The 15,570-nt window shown below is 47.2% G+C and overlaps 1 protein-coding gene across 2 annotated transcripts in view; it reads right to left on the reverse strand.

Moving 5' to 3' along the window:
- The window catches only part of GPR132 (G protein-coupled receptor 132), a 100,026-nt gene that overhangs the window by 56,123 nt on the left and 28,333 nt on the right, over positions 1-15,570 (reverse strand). The window contains exon 2 of one of the 2 annotated variants that reach the window (XM_069638195.1): positions 386-498. The exons of the other annotated variant lie outside the window; for it this stretch is intronic. The gene's annotated coding sequence lies outside the window, so the exon portion shown is untranslated. The remainder of the gene's footprint in view (positions 1-385; positions 499-15,570) is intronic. 2 annotated transcript variants of the gene reach the window in all.

Genomic DNA, 15,570 nt, shown 5'->3' on the forward strand with positions numbered 1-15,570 from the left:
CTGGAATGAACGGTGCTTGTCCCTTACCGGCACCGTTCATTCTGCGGACGCCAGCCTCGTAATGAGGCCCAATGCAACTAACGTCACCAAACGTGATGTTTGTTGTTGTATAATGAGATGGTGTAGTAAGAAGTGACAGCCTGCAGGCACAGAAAGCGCTTTAATGGGATGAACTGGAGATGAACTGGAGAACATGTGTTGGCTTACAAAAACTTGAAGATAGCGAACAATCGCCGGGTACCAATGGGTGCAGGTTTGGTATTCTCTTGTCCGTCTAATGGATGACGGGAGAAGCAGACCTGAATCAACATGAATTAAGATAGCGAAGAAATATCAAATGATGATAATTGACAAATAGAACTATTCGGAGGAAAGGAAGTGTTACCTTTCTGAGTATTGATCACTGTTTTTCCATTCAGTGTGCTTTGTTCTTGGGAGGGCCAACAGGAGCGAGTAAAAGCTTCCGGTTCGTCATAAAGCACATTTGAATTGAGATATCTGTAAAAATGGGGTTAGATTAAGTTGAATATTTGGTTTCTGTAGAATTAGTAATACTCGTTACATGATCTGAATATTGGATAATTATTGGAACTGCATTTCACAAATGTACACACTTGGCTAGCAGGCGTTGTGACTTTCTTCTGATCCTTTGCCATTGCACAACCGTAGATATTTGCACAAAGGCAGATGGTGTGTGTGGAAATAACACGATGACCGTCAATTTCAAAACAACAGCAATTGCTCAAGACACCAAGATACATTCTACGGAAATTGCATTTTACGGATGCAAAGTGAGATGTATTAAGCTGTTTCTGTGCTCTACGTCTTAAGTTAAATTTATGTACAGAGTAAACCCTGCAGCTTAAATTTGGAAAACAAATAAAAACCTAGGATTGTTAATGCTGACATCTGTAATCAGATCAGGGAACCCATAGAGCATGAAACACTTGTGTACGAGCGCGACACAAATAAAATATCAATATCAATGTTTTGCTGTTTAATTCATTAATATCTAAAGGTTGGATGGAAGCGGCTAAACCTTCGAACCACCGGGCAAGCTGTCTGTGCCAGACTCCCTATGCGGCACCCATTTGACCATGCTCCGGGCCAGCTGATCGGCTTCTCTTGTGGCCATTGGCCACAGCTTGATTTGCCCTATTTAACAGCATCATGTTGGGTGGTATTTGTAGCCACAAGTGGCCCTGGTGGTTAGTTCCTAATTTCTAAGCTACAGTCGTGTGCTTTGGAAAGTGCCACAGTAATCCCTTTGGGGTACTACATTTAAATGTATCAATGGAGTAAGCAGATCTATAGGTCCCTGTCTCTAGCTAACGCATTCACCACCTATGGTGGCACCCAGCGTCTACTTGCACCACCCACTCCCCTGGTTGCACCCTTGACTGGCTAGCCGACCTCAATTGCCATGCATCCATTACTTCCAACACACCCAGCCCCTGGTCTGACCACCATATCATCTTCATCGCCATTCCCACCAATATCCAGTCAACTAACACTTGCATCGTGTTGCGACCCACACAAACGCGCTGCACTCACAAACTCACTAAAGACAGCATCCTCCCCTTCTGAACCTCCGACAACTCACAACCTCACCTCCACTCTACTGACCTGGCACTGCTTGTCACCCATTACAACACTACTGTTACACATGCTTTAAATAAGTTGCCCCGCTCAGACAACGTAACAGACAACAGCACACTCCTTCAGCCCGCATAAACTCTTGCTTCACCCCAGAGCTCAAATCCATTCGTTCTGAAAAACAAGCCACTGAAGCCGCATGGAGGAAAAACCGTGCTCTCCACTCCTTGACCTCTAAAGATTACAAATCAGCCATTCATGAATCGAAAGCCTCCATCTACAACGATAGAATCTCCAAAGCCAAGTCGGAAGCACGTAAGCTATTTGCCATCCTACGAGAACTTGGAACCCCCTTCCACCTCACCAATCAACTTCACCAAAGATGATGCTTGGAGATACCCTCATGGGCCATGTCTCCTTGCTCCACGCCAAAACTCTGAGAAAACAAGCTACCTTCTGTTAGGAAAGATTTCCATTGTATGTGTCATTTTTCCTCCAGTTGTGTACCCCAACTTTTTGCTGTGATTTGAACATCATAGTCTGTCTTTACCAGAGGAGTCCTGCCTTATGCTGCACTCCTCTGGGCTTTCGCTCACTTTTTATGGAGAAACTGACATGCCCTTACAGACAGTCAGTACTGGGAGACTTTGTTTCGCTTAGTCCTTGTCAGTGTTGCAACTTTTTAGCAACATGTTGCAAGTGCACAATCTTACCATACAGTGCACTTGCACTATCCAGTCATCATGCTATCCTGCTGGCCCATGGTTCTGGGTCTCTTCTGCGGCTTCATCCTCAAATACGCAACTTGTGCTACTCAGCATGGTCCTGTCATATAGCTTAAATGGGTGCACGGTTCTGGTGATGGCCAGTACCTCACTACCCAAAGCTCACCTCTTACTAAAACAGACCACTGGCACTGCAAAACATTTCTACAGGGTGCAAAACTCAATTTATGACTTTGTTCAAATGGGCTTCCCTGTTATCGCTTATATATGCCCTGGGCACTGGCCAATTACCCCCAGTGGTGCTGCTCAAATAGTTGCTTACGGCAGCCTCCCCTCCACCTCTGGCTCACATCTCTCAACACCCCTCCAGCTATGCATGGTGAAGATGAGATCCTCAGAGCCAGGCCCCATGGAAGTCAAGCACTTCCATTGGCTTTCCTTAATTGGGGCTAACGCAGACCTATTCTTATTCCTCGAGACAAGTGGCAGTCTTGAAGTTCCCTGCCTTCCCTCAGCACCCAACACCAAACCATCAACTAGGAAGAAAACCTGAGCACCCAACACCAAACCATCAACTAGGAAGAAACCCTGAGCACCCAACACCAAACCATCAACTAGGAAGAAACCCTGAGCACTCAACACCAAACCATCAACTAGGAAGATGCCCTGAGCACCCAACACCAAATCATCGACTAGCACCCAACACCAAACCAATTAGGAAGAAGACCTGAGCACCCAACTCCAAACCATCAACTAGGAAGAAACCCTGAGCACCCAACACCAAACCATCAATCAGGAAGAAGCCCTGTGCACCCAACACCAAACCATCAATCAGGAAGAAGCCCTGAGCACCCAACACCAAACCATCGACTAGCACCCAACACCAAACCATCAACTAGGAAGAAGCCCTGAGCACCCGGAACCAAACCATCAACTAGGAAGAAGCCCTGAGCACCCAACGTCAAACCATCAACTAGGAAGAAGCCCTGAGCACCCAACACCAAACCATCAACTAGGAAGAAACCCTGAGCACCCAACACCAAACCATCAACCAGGAAGAAACCCTGAGCACCCAACACCAAACCATCAACTAGGAAGAGGCCCTGAGCACCCAACACCAAACCATTAATTAGGAAGAAGCCCTGAGCACCCAACACCAAACCATCCATCAGGAAGAAACCCAGAGCACCCAACACCAAACCATCAACCAGGAAGAACCCCTGAGAACCCAACAACAAACCATCAACTAAGAAGAAGCCCTGAGCACCCAACACCAAACCATCAACTAGGAATGAGCCCTGAGCACCCAGCACCAAACCATCAACTTGGAGGAACCCCTTACCACCCAACACCAAACCATCAACTAGGAAGAAACCCTGAGCACCCAACACCAAACCATCAATTAGGAAGAAGCCCTGAGCACCCAACACCAAACCAGCAACCAGGAATAAACCCTGAGCACCCAACACCGAACCATTAACTAGGAAAAAAACATGAGCACCCAACAATGAACCATCAACTAGGAAGAAACCCAGAGCACCCAACACCAAACCATCAACTAGGAAGAAGCCCTGAGCACCCGGAACCAAACCATCAACTAGGAAGAAGCCCTGAGCACCCAACGTCAAACCATCAACTAGGAAGAAGCCCTGAGCACCCAACACCAAACCATCAACTAGGAAGAAACCCTGAGCACCCAACACCAAACCATCAACCAGGAAGAAACCCTGAGCACCCAACACCAAACCATCAACTAGGAAGAGGCCCTGAGCACCCAACACCAAACCATTAATTAGGAAGAAGCCCTGAGCACCCAACACCAAACCATCCATCAGGAAGAAACCCAGAGCACCCAACACCAAACCATCAACCAGGAAGAACCCCTGAGAACCCAACAACAAACCATCAACTAAGAAGAAGCCCTGAGCACCCAACACCAAACCGTCAACTAGGAATGAGCCCTGAGCACCCAGCACCAAACCATCAACTTGGAGGAACCCCTTACCACCCAACACCAAACCATCAACTAGGAAGAAACCCTGAGCACCCAACACCAAACCATCAATTAGGAAGAAGCCCTGAGCACCCAACACCAAACCAGCAACCAGGAATAAACCCTGAGCACCCAACACCGAACCATTAACTAGGAAAAAAACATGAGCACCCAACAATGAACCATCAACTAGGAAGAAACCCAGAGCACCCAACACCAAACTATCAATCAGGAAGAAGCCCTGAGCACCCAATACCAAACCATCAACTAGGAAGGAACCCTGACCACCCAACGCTAAACCATAAACTAGGAATAAACCCAGAGCACCCAACACAAACCATCACCTAGGAAGAAACCCCTGAGCACCCAACACCAAAACATCGACTAGCACCCAACACCAAACCAATTAGGAAGAAGCCCTGAGCACCCAACTCCAAACCATCAACTAGGAAGAAACCCTGAGCACCCAACACCAAACCATCAATCAGTAGGAAGCCCTGAGCACCCAACACCAAACCATCAATCAGGAAGAAGCCCTGAGCACCCAACACCAAACCATCGACTAGCACCCAACACCAAACCATCAACTAGGAAGAAGCCCTGAGCACTCGAAACCAAACCATCAACTAGGAAGAAGCCCTGAGCACCCAACGTCAAACCATCAAATAGGAAGAAACCCTGAACACCCAACATGAAACCATCAACTAGGAAGAAGCCCTGAGCACCCAACACCAAATCATCAACTAGGAAGAACCCCTTACGACCCAACACCAAACCATCAACTAGGAAGAAACCCTGAGCACCCAACACCAAACCATCAATTAGGAAGAAGCCCTGAGCACCCAACACCAAACCATCAATCAGGAAGAAGCCCTGAGCACCCAATACCAAACCATCAACTAGGAAGGAACCCTGAGCACCCAACACCAAACCATCAACTAGGAAGAAACCCCGAGCACCCAACACAAACCATCAACTAGGAATTAACCCCCGAGCATCCAACACCAAACCATCAACCAGGAACAAACCCTGAGCACCCAACACTGAACCATCAACTAGGAAAAAACCATGAGCACCCAACAATGAACCATCAACTGGGAAGAAACCCTGTGCGCCCAACACCAAACCATCAACTAGGAAGAAACCCCGAGCACCCAACACCAAACCATCAACTGGGAAGAAACCCTGTGCGCCCAACACCAAACCATCAACTAGAAAGAAACCCCGAGCACCCAACACCAAACCATTATCTGGGAAGAAACCCTGAGCACCCAACACCGAACCATCAACTAGGAAGACACCCTGAGCACTCAACACCAACCATCAACTGGGAAGAAACCCCAAGCACCCAACACCAAACCATCAACTAGGAAGAAACCCTGCAGGCCAGAAGCAGGGCTGGAATATCTTTTAACATTTTCTCCCTGTCCTCTGGGACCAGCCTGAAGACAACTGAGGCTGGCTCTGTAGCTCCAGCCACCAGAGCGGAGGGGTAGAGCCGCAGGCTGGGCCATCCACCATATTGATGTGATGGATACCTCAATGTAAGGTGGATCCAAGCCGAATACTTCTAGTCGTTCCATAGCCTCACCGGGCCTGGAAACTGCTTGCACACATGGCCATTGCCGTCTGCTGGATGCGAGCCATACGCATCATTTCAAGGGGCATACCGTTCGCACTTTGGTCTGGCTGTGTGAGTTATGTCCCTTGCAGGTATTATTTGTCCATCTGTTCCCAAAAGGTTGCTTTGCAGGACCTACAATTAGGCCTCGATTAGAGGCGAGGGCTGGCTGCGCGAGGAACGTCTGTAATCGCAGACCAGGTGGAGGTTCGATTAGGAGTCTCTTGTCCTGTTGAAGAATGGACGCCTTCAGAATTCAGGCCCCCAAGGACCACCTGTGTCCAGTCTCTGACCCGATAGAGGGTAACACCCTTAAGATTTCTGGTAATATGGGTGGGAAGGAATCATGTGACCATTTTTGGGGCCCGTGCTAATCCTATCCGGAGGCTGAAACATGCCGTTGCATGTGGTCTCATGCAAAAGGGAAGTTACGCAGCAGTTGAGGATGGACAGCCCCTTTTGAGGCGGGGACAAGAGTGATTTGCATATGTGTTTCCTCATATGTAATGGCACAGCAGGCTAATAAATGATGGAATGGAGCAATGGTAGTGGACTTGATGGATTCCATGCCTCGTAGCCACCACTCCCCAGGGTCACTTAGGCCCATCTCTGCTGATATTTTGTAATGAAGACATATTGCTAATGACATTGTGTCCATGAGTCCATTAGAGGGGTCACTGCAAAATGCATTCTCCTCATAGGTCTTCTATAGTCATCAGTCACTGCTAGGATCAGGGTGAGTAGATGTGGCTGGCAAAAGTTCTATATTGCCAGTGGGGTCTGAGAGACCCCTGCAGTCATTCCCATTAATGTTCCTAGTATTTTTCCATTCTGAGCTCTCACACTGATATCAAATGGAAAAAGGGGTCATCATTGTAAATTCAGTTGGGGGGATATGGGTGGAGGGCAATACCACAACCCTGAACCCGCGTGGGAAACCCAACCAAGATATACATTAGCAACGGGTGTACCCCAGTCACTAATGCACTTCTGAAGCGGGGGGCCTGCAAGGGTCTAAGCTCCAGCAGCCAGTCTCCCACAGCAAGGTGCAAGACCCGACTGGCCCTCTGTGCACTCATGGTATTAGGCGCCTTTGCACATTGCACCGTGCATGTGCAGGCTCTTATGCATCTTGCACCAGGCCTACTCTGCTACTGACCCCAAATGCTTGCCAAACTTGACCGAACATCACATAAGGTCACGTGCCACTGGCCTACTAAGCTCAAGGTAGTATGGGGAAATGACCCCAAACTAACACAGGCCATGAGATTAGAAAAAGGTACCGCAAAACTCAGCCAAGCCCCTAAAATCTGCTCTATTTCAACAAGTCTTCTCGAACGAGGGCCTGTTCATGTATTAAATACAATGAATATTTGTATCTCTAACAGATGTAATGGATAGTGGTTTTATAAAATAACACATCTGCCGTTTTGGTGCCCTGTTGGTGCATGGTTCTGGAAGAAAGGGGGCAAGGGGGGGCTGATCAGTTTGAAGCTGGGGAGAGCCTTGAGTGAACTGTGAGGTACTGATGGGTGCAGGCTGCAAGTTCCAGATTCCTGCCTGCCTGTATGCTTGTGGGTGGTTCCTGGTGGTGGAACCTGGCGCATCTGTGAATCCGGCGGTGATTAACACGGCGACTGTCCGATTCTCTACCAGCACAAGGATAGCAGCAGAGACGATGACCTGGGAGAAGAGAGTTATAAGAAGCCTGGGGGTAGAAGTGCTTGAGGCCTGCTGAAAGAACCTCCATGTATGTGCTATGGTAAGTAAGAAGGGGAAGATGCTAGCAGGCACTAGTCTGTGCCGGGATCCACGATGCATGCAGGGAAAGGTGGGAAGAAGAGAAGGCTAGTGAGGGGATCTCTTGGGCTTCTGATATTTATGAGATCAGGGAGGTCAGTCTGTTCTTCATTTCTTTCTTGTGACGATTGATGCAGGGGTGGTAGTTTGGGCGTGTTTCAACTTTCTTGTCCCTGGGGGGACCATGGCTTCGTATCCACTTTCTGTGGTTGATGGGCAGGACTGACTGAGCAGAGTTTGATCCAATGGGGCGGGCTTAACAGTGACAATGCAATAGAAGCCGAGACTCCAAACACTGTTCGAAGTTGGCTGCTCTTGAATAAGACTAAGTCAATTGGAAGAGTCTCTGTTGTGGTGGTCCTAGGCAACTTGGTGTTGGTGTCTCATTTCTGTTATCAGGATCTCTGGGCGAGAATGACCTAATTGAGTCTGGCCTCAGGAATGCCTATGACTGCACTGTTGCACTCAACTGGACGTCTTGGAGTACCAAGTCCATAGTAGAGATTGTGTCATACACTGACCAACTGGTTGAGGATTTTGGGACTTCTACATTACATGCATTGCTGATTTCTGGGGAACACGCCGGCATCAAGGGACTTTCCTAAGGTCATGGGGCCTTCCATGGTCTGGGGCCACCTAGGTGTGGTTTCCTGTAAAGTGGCTACCTGGACTGTACCAGACCCACATCACTAGATCCAAGCATTCAGACAGATTGTGTCGGATGATAGACTTCATGGTGCATTCTGGGCGACTGCCGTGTAAGGCAAAGTAGATTATACTCGGGGATTTGAAGTGGATTCTGTGCTTAACTGGGAGCGAGTGGAGGGTCCAGAGAGCCGAGGCAATCTTTCTCATTTAGGCAGAATCTTGCTGCAAAGATATACAAGTCCCAAGAGGAGGCTCGGGAATTCAACGCAGTGATTATCTGCAAAGGATGTGAGTGGATTCACTAGGCCCCTCCATTGCCTTCCACTGCTATCACTTGCTTCTCCAATGCGATTCCTCATTGAATGTAGAATGTGTTACGAGGTCCCCCTATCCAACCTTGGGGGCCAAAGGTCGGTGGTCGAATAGCTGGTGACCCCCCCCCCCTAGCCAGTGAATGTTGGACCAGGAAGAAGTTTAAGGAATATCCCCAGACCACACCAACTCAATCCCCGCAGTGAGACAGGGGGCAGTCAAAGGAGAACTTGTACCCTCAAAACCTCCACATACACTAATGACCATCAAGGAGAAAAGGGGGGGAGTTAAAAACCCTTAAAAATACCCCTTATTATAAGGATGACAATCTCAGAGGCCCATTGCAAGTCCCTAGGCAGACCCAAACACTCAGTGTAAGGAATAAAGCATTTGCCTTAAAGGAGACAAAGCTACACTTTTCTCCAAGTCACCGACATGCAGGGAAAGACACTTCTTTCTTTGACACCGATGCTGAAGGAAACATTTCTTAACAGGGGTCATACGTGCGGACGCCCAACAGACACTAAGTTGCATGCAAATAATCTGAGACGGAATTGCGCTCTATGCAAGAGGAAGAAAATAAACAAACACTATTATCTCGCTCCTGTTAGCACCGCCGGGGTTACCAGCTTGCAAATTCCCTGCAAAAAAGGAGTTGCAATTACAGTAAAACGCATCACAGGCTTATGTGAAAAACCTGAAGGCGTTTCACGACTCAGTCCCTGGGATCCCGTACCCAGGTGGCCAGGGAAAGGCCATCGCTATTGGATCCCAGCCCTGGGGGTGGACTAGCGAGGAAGGATCACCTGGGTAGGGGGTGCTCGGGGTGGGGAGGAGAAACTGGTAGCTGAGACATGGTATCCCCCATTTCCTTACAGTTATTTACCCCATATTCTCTCTACCTTTATGAGTTACTACAACTCCCATAACTCCCCTCCTTTCCTTATTAGCACAACTACTGAGACGAGGAAGAGGAAGACTGAGACTAGGAAGATTACTACTAGTAACATGCACTGGCCTTGTCCCACTAGTAAGGTCAGGTAGGGTCAGGCACCCAGTCACAATCACACACACCAGAAATTCATGGACCGTTTTCCAAAAAAAAGGTGGAGCACAGAAAGACACGGAGAGCGAGACACTGGTCAAGAAGGAAGGCAAACTCATTATGAATCTTGAAATATATATTTCAGAAGGGATATTCTACAATTCTTGTCATAAGTCAGTTTTAAAACACGTTTAAACTAGTATGTTTCACCAACTTCACATGCTGCCACTTTAATGGGCAGAGTAGTCTTGCAGGTGTAGCTCATAAATTGCTGACCTGAGGGGCAGGTGGTGAGACCCTGACCTCGACCCAAAACGTCCCGGAGAGACTGTTCGCCAGCGCTTCGTTACCCGTTGAGTTTCGCATGACTAAGAGAGTAACTCGAGAGCATGCGAGTGGCTGAATGAGAAAGGGAGGAAAAAGCAAGATTGACAAAACAGCACAAAGTGGAAAGCAAGAAGGACACTTTTAAGAAACAGAAAAGTAGAAGGAGAGAAAGCGAGTGAAGGAAAGTGACAGAAAAGAAACGGTGCGCGCTAGCAGCCCAGGAATAAAAGAAAGAAAGCAAATAAATGTGAAAGTAAGGGCAAACGGCCCGAAAGTAAAGTGAAAGCAGACAGGAGCAAAGCAAGAGGAAAGTGCGAGGGTGCACGAGAAAGTCAAGAGAGGGCCAGTGGCCAAAAGCAAAGCAAGGAAATGGTGCGAGTAGGCACAGTGAAGGAGTGTGACAGTTTAAAGGTGCAAGGACGCACGGCAAAGGAAAGAAAGTCCAAGTGTGCCCGACCAAAGGCCCAAGTGAGTGAAACAGAAGGGAGCAAGAAGCACAACAAAGCAAGAATGTGCCAGAGGCACAACAGAAGTATAGAGTGGAAAAGAACAGTGCAAATGTGCACAACAAAGTGAAAGGAATAGAAGACAATGCAAGCGTCCATGAGAAACACCCGAAGATAAAAGGTACAAAGGAAAGCGCCACTAAGGAATAAAGAGAGGGGCAAAGGATCAGAGCCCCTGGATTTTACCCATTGAGAGGATTGTGTGTAAGAAAAGCTGTGGATAAGACGAAGGCATATCCTGGCCAGCTGAATATCTGTGATATATTTAGTTGTGTGTTAAAAGTTGGAAGAGGCCAGTGCTTGGGGAAGGGAACCCCCAAAAGCTTAAAAGGGAACTGTGAAACATTTCCTTTGTGATGTTTGAAACTTGAATAAGTTGAACCTTTGGGAAGGGAGCCCCAAGGACATCAAAGGCATTGGATGTTTTTCAATTCACTGCAAGGACCCTGTGGCAAAGGTCTAACATTGTTTGGTTGAACTTGTTTTGATGGAGTTAAATCCTCACCTAGCTAGAAAGCCACCCGGAAACCAACACTGGTTTCTGATTTTTGAGAGTCTGCAGCTACACTTTAGCTCACTGTACCTTTCACAGAAGGGAAATATCCATTTGCATAACAGTCTTTGTCCCGGCCACATGGGCAGTCCAGCACCAAAATGCTCTGGCAATTCCCTTCTGACCAAGAGTACCAACAGCAACCCCAGACACGTGTGTCAGCCTTGTTGGGCCTCATCAGTGAGGTTAAGCTATGCCTCTCTGAGCACAGTGAGCAAAGGATCCACATCTGGATGACCATAGGCAACTTAGGGCGACTAAAACTAAGTACCCAGAGAGGCAAAGCTCCACCTCACTGATGAGGCCCAACAAGGCTGAAACAAGTGTCTGGGGTTGCTGTTGGCACTCTCGTTCAAAGGAGGTTTGCTTGTCATGTTGGTGCTGGACTGCCCTTGTGGACGGGACAAAGACTGATATGCACATGGATATTCCTCCTTTGTGAAAAGTACAGTGAGCTAAAAGCGATGGCTGCGGACTCCCAAGGTGGGAAAAAACCACAGAACAGGTTATCATGCCATGTTCTTTCTAGAGAGAGGAGCCTGCTACCCTTTTTTGTATTCAAGCATAGGTTTAGACACAGACTTTTTATTTTGACTTTCAGACATCGACGGCCTTAGAAGCATCATTTCAGGGAAACATCCCTTTAGAATTTGGGCCAGTTAGGTATTACACCAACCCTGAAACTTAAAATAAAGGTTTTGAAATCTTACTTTCTGAATCTGTCTCTGTTGAGACCATGCCAGGCGGAACATAAGCAGGGTTAGCTGACAACAATTGCTTTCAAGTTGGTGCAGAGATCGGAGGTCAAAGTGAGCAGGAACTATCAGGAACTGAGTGGCATCACTTTTGTGTTTACTGTCCGAGCATGGCCAGTAAGGACAGCGAACGATCATGAGCACAGGCAGGAATATTATCCCACACTCTTAGGAGTGACGTCTCAGTCCTGTGAATCGGGTGAAAGGCAAAGGAAAGTTGTCTAGTATTGGTACTTGTTCCACTATGTCTTGCACTTGGACTATCAACCACTTTCTCAAAGACATTTGAGATACCAGGGAGGTCGGCTATGAGCTGTGGGCTGTTTACGAGCAGTGGAGTCCAGAGGTGGCTTCAACAGAGGCATAAGGATGCCTCGTTTTAAAGCCATGGGATCTTTCCCAATAAACCAGTGTTGGAACAGTGCCGTAGCACTGTTACTTCGGGAAGACCTGTGTGGGACTACCGGCTCTTCCACTAGGAGTTTCAGCATGATCAGTTGGTAGGAACCAACCCCCAACCAGGCACAGATTCCCCAGTCGTGGTCTCCTCGCTCATGGCCAGGAAAAAGCAGCCTCTACCTGATCCTGACCCTGGGGGTGGTATCATGAGGGAGGATCATGTGAGAAGGGCTTAGTATCAGGAAGAAGTGATTAATCCATCAGGAGCGACCCGGTATTCTTCCCTTCATGTGAAGAAGACCCTCTAATTCCAGGGTTCCTGATGGCATGTTGCCATTATTCAGAACCTTTCAGTGGTAAAACCCTGAAATCCTATCCTATTTTGTCAAACATTTCAGACAAAATACTATTCACTCTTCATATGTACATAACACTACTAAAACACATTTAACATCTACTGTTTATGATGGTAGTTATTTAAACAAAAATGTTCAACAATCTAACTTAAAATGGTTTAAAATTCCTTTGGACTCCAAGTCCCAGAAATCCTCAAGTACTGAGACGAAGAAGAGGGATAAAGAGTTAATATGGAATGAAAGTAACATCAAGTTCAACGTGTGGTCTAGTTGTCAGGTTCACAATCAGCTGCGCGGGGCATTTAAACCTGAAGATCACCTGCCTGAGAAAGAATTGGAGAGCTGCAGAGAAAGTGACGCGGGAAGCGGACCCAAAGGCACAAGCAGGCACACGGCGGCAAGCTGTGTTGGAAGATCCAGGCGCATGTGAGTAGCTGCCTGGAGGCATACAATACCAGGTGAGCGAGACTTCAGTAAGCTCACAGCGGGTGCCCTGGAGGGACCGCTGGAAGAAAGAAATCTGCCACGAGCCAGTAGACTTCATTAATTCCCAGATAGATCGCTCAGCCAACTATATGGGCAAACCTTTTGAGATCCTTAAAGCATTGGAAAAACCTAAGGTGCTGCAAGTCCCATTTCAGCCAGCCAACAAACTGCGATTGCCTGAGAGTCCAGGAGGCTTTTGAAGCCAAAGTCAATATTGCCAGACGCAAAATAAAAAACATGGAAGCTCAGCCAATCAAATGCCATCTGGTGGAAGTTCCCCTCGGGGGAATTGTAAACAAGCAAAGTTCAGGATATCACCCATTTCCACCACACAAATGTTACAAATGCTTTCATCCATATGCCCCACCCCTTGTGCTGAAAATCTGCCACCTAAGATTATTTCAGAACACAAAGATCTCTTTGCCCGCTTCTGAACCAGGTTTGTAAACTCGTCTTTTAGGGACAGTCAGGTTCCTGCCTCCATAAAAACTGTGACAGTTACCCCCTTCCGAAAAAGCCCAACCTCGATCCGAAGGAACCCAGTAATCTCAGGCCTATTACTAATCGTAATTTTCTCCTGAAAATCCTTGATAAGTTTGCCACCTTCAAATTTCAGATCTTTATCGAATCCCATTTCCTTTTACATGACAGAGATTCAGGTTTCCGGCCTTCGTTTAGCACTGAGACGGCACTAGTGGATTTTCAGACACATCTGTTGCAAATTATCGAGCGAAAACCAGGTCTGCTGATGCTGCTCCACTTGCCTGCGGCGTTCAACTTGGTGGACCATGATCTCCTCCTTAACACTCTCCGTGACCTGGGCCAATGCACAGATGAAGCAATCAGATGATTTCGCTCTTTTCTCACTGATAGAGAGTCATGGGTAAAGTGGGGCCAGGCTTGCTCCCCCCGAGCTCCCATACTATGTGGAGTACCACAGGGGGCCTGTCTCTCACCCCTCCTGTTTAACTTATACATCAGATCTCTCTGTATGCTCCTAGAACATCTGGGTGTGGTGTTTGCAAACTATGCCGATGACACACAGGTGGTCATTAAGTTATCAGGGGACTATAATCAAGATCGGGACAAGCCGACAAGAGTGTATAATCACATAGAATCCTGGATGGTCGCAAATTGGCTATGTTAAATGGTAACAAGACAGAGCTCCTGCTGGTGGGCTCTCAACAGGCTCTTGCAAAATTGAGTCCCTGTTACAAAGCTTTTGACTTAAGCTAAAATTCCATCATGGTTCAGAAACAGGTTAAAACCATAGGTGCACAGATTGAATCCATCCTTGGTGCTGATGCCAATGTCAGCCAGCTGTCTCGCACCTGTAACCATCATCTGCGTCTACTTAGGACTCTGCGCCCTTTTATCTCTGAGAAGAACTGCACTACTGTTGCCCAAGGTACGGTATTATCTAGATGGGACTATTGTAACTCCTTGTTGATTGGAGCCTCCTAGAGCAGTCTGAGAAAATGTCAAACATTGCAGAATGATGCTGTCCGCATCACAAAAGGGATCACAAGAAGATACATCATCATAGAGCATAGAAGGGCTCTGCCTGGGTTCCAGTGAAGGAGCGTATCATTTTTAAGAGCCTTACCATCGCTCGCTGATGTATCTTTGGAACTGCTCCTAAGTATTTAAAAGATTGGGTGTCTTTGTACATCCCAAGTAGAAGGTTGTGCTCTGCAACCCATTCCTTGCTTGATTGTCCAACCTTCAAGCTCTCAAGGGGTGGAACTAGATCGTTCCCGGTCAGAGTAGCAGAATCTTGGAACTCCTTATCTCTTGCCTTTCGACAAGAAGTAGAATTAGGACTGTTCAGGAAGTCCTTGAAAACCTTCCTGTTCAAGTATTTTCCACACGCGTCCATTCCTCTCAATCACTGTTTGTTGTTTGTGCCTGTCTTTGACGGTCGTTCCCTGCGTGTGATTGTGCGCCCTGATGCCCGCAGGCTACAAGCACAGTATAAACAAATAAATAAATAAATAAATAAGAGGACACAGTCCTGTGGGGTTGCCTTGGTTCCATCGACGAGTAGAAGGAAAGCTGATGTGGGATCCGAACGAGAGTCTGCCTGACATTAGAAGAACAAACTTGTGAATGCTTGGGTAAATACTTTGAACACTAACCAAGTAAAATTAAGGGTCAAACATTTTGCAAATCTCCTTATATGAGATATCAATTTGGGGAAAGTTGGAACAAGCAGTGCCATAAGCCAAGAGACATTAATGAGGAAATTGAAAGGCTAAAGTTGTACAAATCTCCTTACAAGAAATATCAATTTGGGGAAAATGGGAACACCCATTACCAAATGCCAAGAGATACTAAGAAACAAGTTGACAGACAGAGCTCGAACCAACACCCATATATGGGATGTCAATATGGGGAAAGTTGGAACAAGTAATACCTGAAGTCAATGAAATATAAGCGGTAAAGAAG

This window comes from Ambystoma mexicanum, chromosome 14, assembly GCF_040938575.1.
Source record: "Ambystoma mexicanum isolate Mex_15411 chromosome 14, UKY_AmexF1_1, whole genome shotgun sequence".
NCBI lineage: Eukaryota > Metazoa > Chordata > Amphibia > Caudata > Ambystomatidae > Ambystoma > Ambystoma mexicanum.